Genomic DNA, 7,500 nt, shown 5'->3' with positions numbered 1-7,500 from the left:
GTTGATGTGATGTGATGTGATCTCTCTCTCTCTCTCTCTCTCTCTCTCTCTCTCTCTCTCTCTCTCTCTCTCTCTCTCTCTCTCTCTCTCTCTCTCTCTCTCTCTCTCTCTCTCTCTCTCTCACTGTCAACATGGAGAAAAGAGAGGAAGGGAAGGAAAAGTCTCTCTCTCTCTCTCTCTCTCTCTCTCTCTCTCTCTCTCTCTCTCTCTCTCTCTCTCTCTCTCTCTCTCTCTCTCTCTAAAATGGTCTCTATCCTCCCCTCCACTCCTCCTACCACCACCACCACCACCATCACCACCACCGTGTCCACAAAACATCACGGCCCTTAACAAGTTTATCTCGTTCTAGGGGGACACACACACACACACACACACACACACACACACACACACACACACACACACACACACACACACACAGCCACCACTCACTCAATTTGCCACAAACCTGTTTTTTTCCTCCCTGGATAGGTAAACCTGGACGGAGAGGAACAAATGGTGTGGACAAAAGGGAAAGTTTGTCAGGGAAGTTCCTGTCTGTTTTTTTCCTGAGTTTTTCCCCCTCCACCTCTCCACTTGTCCTGTAGCTTCTATGTAAATTTCGCTGGAGTAAATTCCACACACGAAGATTCCCTTACGAAAATTTTTCTTAAAGTAATTCTCTACTGATAAATTCTCCAAATCTAACCCAGGTACTCGTGTAACATAACATAACATAACAACCTAACTTACCCTAAACCAATCTAACACTACCTAACCTAATTCAACACAACCCGGCTCACCCTAAACCAATCCTATCCAATCCTAACAAAACTTAAACCAACCAAACCCGATTTAACCTCAATTAACGTAAACTTACTTAACTAACCCAACCCAGTCCAGCGTAACCTAATCCATCCTAACTTAATCAAAGCCAGCCGAACCTAACCAAATCTACCCTAACCTAACCAGCCCTAATGTAATCTAATTTGAGCAAACACAAAAACGCTAACCTAATCTAACCTAATCCAACTTAACATAGTCTAACCCAACCTAACCAAACAAAATTAATTCAGGAAGCAATTACTTTTGATAAGAAATATTGTGGATTTAATATACGTGAGAGCAAAAAATACGATATATAACCTTCAACACACAAGACTTAACGAAAAGAAACACAACTGAGCCATAATTACAGCGAACTTTTATCTCCCTGCCTTGGTTCACGGCTAAAAGAATCTAATTACCATCACCAAACATAGCAAACACTAATAGTTTTCTCCCCACCTTCCCTCGCCCTCAGCTGCTCATGGCGTCGGTTAGAGGAGAAAACAACGTGTAATCCGACAGAGTTATTTGCTGACCTAACTAACTGTAAGGCGCGTGCAGCGGTTCACTTCACGCATTGCCCCTTTTTGAATTGTATGGTCGGATGGCTGCATGGCTCGCAGGCAGGAGCGACGGGCTGGCGAACGGGCTGGCTTTCAGGATGGTTGGATGGATGGTTGGATGGACTGATGATGAATGGATGGATGAATGGATGGTTATTTGGCTAAATGACCGGTTGAGTGAATGATTGATTGGATGGTTGATTGAATAGTTAATTGGGTGAATGAGTGGGTGAGTGAATGAATGATTGACTGAATAATTGGCTGGATGGCTAGATGGATAAGTGACTGGGTGAGTAAATGGCTACATGAATGACTAGTTAGCTGACTGACTAACTGACTGAAAAACTGACAAACTACAACTATGTTTGACTGACTACATAAACGACTGTATGGCTAACTGAATAACTCTCTGACTATTAGCTAACCGGTATTTGATTGCTGACTGATTGCCTGGAAGATAGAAACGCTCCGTGGCTGAGAGCAAGTGGCTGTGGCTGCGTAGTTAGTTGTCTGGCTGGCTGAATGTCTGGCGAGCTGAGTACCTGCGTGTCTGGGTTACTGGCGGGGGTGAGGCTGGCTGGCTAACTAAGGGGGTATGTTTACTCTAAGTGCTGATTGGATGTGCTGGCTATCTATGCTGAATGTCCTCACCGGCACTGTTGTCCGGCGGGATGGCTCTTGTGTCCAGACTCGCCCGCTGCTGTGTGTGTGTTGCTTCCCTAGGGTGTCTGAGTGCCTCCTTGTCTGTCTGTCTGTTTGTCTTTCCAAATTTGTAGTCTTTGGTTTTCGTCAGGGCTATTTTCAAAGGCCATAGAGATGATTGTTTGCATTATGATGATTTTTAAAGGCCACAGAGATGCTAGATCGTGTTGTAAATGGCGTTTCTTTCCATTTCCACTGCCTGTCTAGTTCCGTAATCTCAAAGAACACAGAGATTATTAGTTGTGTTCTCTTTTGTTTTGTTTTTTCCCATTTTTTTCCTCTGTCTATCTAGCACCCTTATTCTTACACGCTTTTTTTTTCATTAATATTATTTTCGAAGATTACAAAGACGATTAGTTGAATTTTCATTGATGTTTTTTCCTTAATTTTTTCTCTGTCTTTTTTTTAAACCCGTAGTTTTAAACGCTTTGGTTTTCATTAGTATTGTTTTTAAAGGCCACGGAGATTAGTCGGATTTTCATTGGTGTTTTCCAAGTGATAATGCAGAATTCTTGTTAAAATACCACTGGAATCACGAAAAGATTCTTTAAAACCCTCATTACTTCCACCAGAGCGTGTTGAAATTAGCAGAGATGAGACCCCCAAAGATTTAAGAAAGCAGATACGAGACACTGATTGATGTAAGTAAATGAACATATAAATAAGGAACCACAACAAGTTAAGTCTAAGGTGACTCTTCCCTCTCGTCTTTAAAAAGGTGCCCAGCCTCTCACCTTTAAAAAAAATACTCTACAGCGACTTGCGTAGACTCAAGGCACCTTACCTTTTTTACTTCCCCTCATATCCTTATTCTCTTCCTTCCATCCACTCTGAACCTTCCCACACGCATCTTTCACCTTCTTCCACTCCGCACTCCATCCCCAACCCACCTCTTTCACTCTTCCTAATTCTGTTCCTTCCATTCGCCCTAAACTCTCCCCAGCACATCCTATATCTTTATCCATTTCCCGCGCCGCCTCCTCCGCCCACCACAGCCTCTCAGCACCAGCGAGTATCGTCCCCCGGCACCTCACAGCACCACAGTGCCGCTAAATCTCACACCTACTTTACGACCGACTAACTTTTTATTTTCTTCGCGTGATGGCGCAAAATTCGAGTCACCAGAATAGTTTAGGAACAAAGGGACACACCAGCCTCACCCTCACCCTCCCTGCCAGCCTCCCTGCCTCCCTCCGATCCCCGCACTGTCAAAAACACAATTACTTTTCCTCTCAACGGAGACCGAATTATGCGAGGAAATAGTCGGCCGGTGAGGGAATGTGGCCATCCCGTCATCGCGAAACGGAAAATTGAATTAGCAGCAACACGCGAACCACGCCTCGCCGCTCTGAAAATAGAGCAACGTGCGTCTGGCAGGAGAAAGACCGGCCGTGGGAGACTGGCGGAGGCTGGGATACAAAGGAGGAGAGGGAGGAACGGTAACTGAGGAGAGGAGGTAGGCACACAGAGGACAGTTATAGCATGGGACACTGGAGGCTGTATTATACGTCCTGACAATACGAGTAAACATCAGCAAACATCAAGGAATCTCCACTATAGACCAGTATCTGTATCTTCCTTTTATTTGTTGTCCATTTTCTCTACGTATGGCTGAGCAGTGGAGACTTTACCGTATCTTGCACTTTTATTAGACAAGTACCGCGTCTTTAGAAGTGAGTGCCGGCCATCAGGAGCTCAGGGATAGCGTGTGTGTGTGCGTGGTGTGTGTGTGTGTGTGTGTGTGTGTGTGTGTGTGTGTGTGTGTGTGTGTGTGTGTGTGTGTGAGCGCTTCAGCTTCGTCAAAAATGCATAGACTTACAGCACCTTTGAGACCAGGGATGACCCCACCTTCGCAACGCTCCCCTACCAAGACGCGCCACACACACACACACACACACACACACATAGGCTAGGACGCGTGGGTCGAGGCAGCTTCAGCGCGCTACCACACAGACATCGCAATAAACAAGAGCACCACCGCAGCACTGAGCACCATAAAGAGAGGTGGTGATGGCGCTCAGGCTTGCTCGGACGCTGGGCAGGCTGGTGTATTTCCTTAGTGTTCAATGCGGCATGTGGGACGCGACCGCTAGCTTGGTAAGGGTTATATTTAGTTTTAATGAAATCCTTTACCATAAGAGGCTTTGCGCGAGGAATTACTCTTGTCCCGAACAGAGAACTGCACTGACAAATCCTCAACTTGTATGAGCCTCAGTTTCAATTCAATTTCCCGCCAGTGAGTCGCAATACTGTTACATGTTGCGGCGAGGTAATGAGTAATGTTTAATGCCTGTTATTTCCTTCCGTCGACTGCAAATCTTACTGGTATGTTATAATTTAAGGTATATTTAACTTTATGGTTCATTTACCCCAATAAGTCATGTCAGTGTGAAAATGTTAAAGTATTTCATTAGATTTTGTGCGTAATGTTTAGCGCTTCTTATTTAGCTTCCATCGCCTGGGAATCGTGGCACTCGCAAGTCATAATTTAAGGTGTCTTTAACTCTGTAGTTCAGTTACCCCAATAAGTTATGCCGCTATGAAAATGTTAAGATTCTCCATTTCATTTTGTGGGATTTTATATAAGGGAAACTGTACTGTGTGTGTGTGTGTGTGTGTGTGTGTGTGGGTGTGTGTGTGTGTGTGTGTGTGTGTGTGTGTGTGTGTGTGTGTGTGTGTGTGTGTGTGTGTGTGTGTAGGAATGTATTTTTACGGGAATATGTTTTTTATGGGAAGGGAATACTCATTTAAGTGAGTCTTATTAGTTTGTCAGTAGTGAAAGTTTCGTTTTTGTAATATTATCCAGATTACTTGTTCAGTATGTTTAGCACAAGGTTTAGAAAAGTAAGTACACATTAATAATTTCTTGCCTGTAATGCTTGGATATGAACAGTTGACCCTGAAAGTAGTGTCTTATTTTGTAACACGTTAAAAGATTTCGTGATATTATTTATTACAACTGTACCTTCGCTAGCACAGGATAAACAATGTTGGTCAGTTACACACTGACACGAACAAACTTCAAGACATTATTTTTTAAAACAACAGTAACTTCACTAGAACGAGAATAACATCGATCCCTTACATACGTGTAATAATTTACTAAAAAAAATAAATAAATAAATAAAAATAAAAAACATGCAGTCGTTGTCTTAAGAGTCAGCCACATCCTACAAAAACGTTAAAAAAAACATCACTACACTTCGTGACACTATCCTCGCGACAACAGTACCCTCACTAACACAGCCAGAATAACCCGAATCAACATCACTCGTACCAGTGGCGGCGGCGTCAGCGTCCCGCACAGGCCGTGGTCCACCCGTAAGTCTTGTCTGATCCAATTAACTTGATAGGTAAGCTTCGCCCCATTGCACCCAGCGAACATCAGTCAAATATATTCGCCCCCAGACAGTCACTAATCACGAGCCGGGCAGGGGAGGCAGGGCGGGGCTCGCACCGTTGATTAACCAATGACATGACCACAAGGGGGAGGCGAGGTGTTTATTCATCAAGTTAACCTGAACTGACCACCGCCAGATTGTGTGTGTGTGTGTGTGTGTGTGTGTGTGAGAGAGAGAGAGAGAGAGAGAGAGAGAGAGAGAGAGGAGAGAGAGAGAGAGAGAGAGAGAGAGAGAGAGAGAGAGAGAGAGAGAGAGTGTGTGTGTGTGTGTGTGTGTGTGTGTGTGTGTGTGTGTGTGTGTGTGTGTGTGTGTGTCTGTATGTTGTCCAGAACAGTCCGTAGCGTTGACAACGAAAAAAAAAAAATCATAAAACATAAAAAAAAAAAGGGCTTGACAGCAGATTGCCACCAAGGAGAAAGCACACTCAATAAATTTGCAGGAATGTCCACAGAATTTCACTTTGCACAGAACAGAGAGAGAGAGAGAGAGAGAGAGAGAGAGAGAGAGAGAGAGAGAGAGAGAGAGAGAGAGAGAGATGAGGGTTAACACACTATCTGCACACGTCAACAACTGCCCGCAATGTTACCTCCCCTCCTTCCCTCCTTCCTTCCTTCTCTCCACTCCTCCATTGCTCTCTCTCCCCTTCTCTCTACAACCTCTCTCCCCATTAAATCTACAATATTTCCTCCACTTTCCTTCCACAAGTCTCCATTTCTCTCTACTCCTTTCCTCACTCTTTTTTATCACTCCTCTCTTACCTCTCTTCCTCTCACCCTCTCTCCCTCCCTCCCTCCCTCTCTCCTTCCCTCCTACTCCTCCTCCTCCCTTTCAGTCATTCCTTTATCGCTATTATTTATTATTATTATTATTATTATTATTATTATTATTATTATTATTATTATTATTATTATTATTATTATTGTTATTATTACTACTATTGTTATTATTATTATTATTATTATTATTATTATTATTATTATTATTATCATTATCATTATTATTAGTAGTAGTAGTAGTAGTAGTAGTAGTAGTAGTAGTAGTAGTAGTAGTAGTACTGTCACTATCATCATCATCATCATCACTAACATATTTCTGTGCCTAACTACTACTATTGCTACTACTAATAGTACTATTTAGTACTATTACCACTTAGTGCGTATGAGACCTCGTAGTAGTAGTAGTAGTAGTAGTAGTAGTAGTAGTAGTAGTAGTAGTAGTAGTAGTAGTAGTAGTAGTTTTGGAGATACGCCCAACATTCGTGACCTTTCCTAACCTCTAATCCTTCTGATTATGCTGTTACCCTCTCTCTCCGCTGGGCTCCTCCGATCACAATCTCATATCTGTATCTTCTCCTATTGCTCCAAACCCTCCTCAGGATCCCCCTAAGAGGAGGCGCCTCTGGCGTTTTGCCTCTGCTATTTTGGGGGACCTGAGGAGGTATTTTGCTGATTTTCCTTGGAATGACTACTGCTTCCGTGTCAGAGACCCGTCTCTGTGTGCCGAACGCATAAAAGAAGTGATAGTGTCTGGCATGGAGACGTACATTCCTCACTCTTTTTCTTGACCTAAATCTTCCAAAACTTGGTTTGGCTATACATGATAGAGAGGTGGCCTAGAAAAGGTACTTAAGCCTTCTATCACTAGAATTTCATGCGCGCTTTATTTCTGCCTGAAACCATGCCAAGTCTGTTCTCCAACTAGCCAAAAACTTCTTCATTGACAGAAAGTGTCAAAATCCTTCAAGATCTAACTCCCCTCGTGACTTCTGGCATCTAGCCAAAAACATCTCCAATAACTTTGCTTCTCCTTCTTTTCCTCCTTTATTTCAACCAGATGGCACCACTGCTATCACATCTGTCTCTAAAGCTGAACTCTTCGCTCAGACCTTTGCTAAAAACTCTACCTTAGACGATTTCAGGGTTTATTCCTCCCTCTCCTCCACCCTCTGACTACTTCATGCTATCCATTAAAATCCTTTGCAGTGATGTTTTCCATGTTCTCACTGGCCTAAACCTCGGAAGGCTTAT

The sequence above is a fragment of the Scylla paramamosain genome, chromosome 24 (genome assembly GCF_035594125.1).
Source record: "Scylla paramamosain isolate STU-SP2022 chromosome 24, ASM3559412v1, whole genome shotgun sequence".
Taxonomy (NCBI): Eukaryota; Metazoa; Arthropoda; class Malacostraca; order Decapoda; family Portunidae; genus Scylla; species Scylla paramamosain.
The sequence above is the reverse complement of the archived record's forward strand: the minus strand, read 5'-3'. Positions refer to the sequence as shown.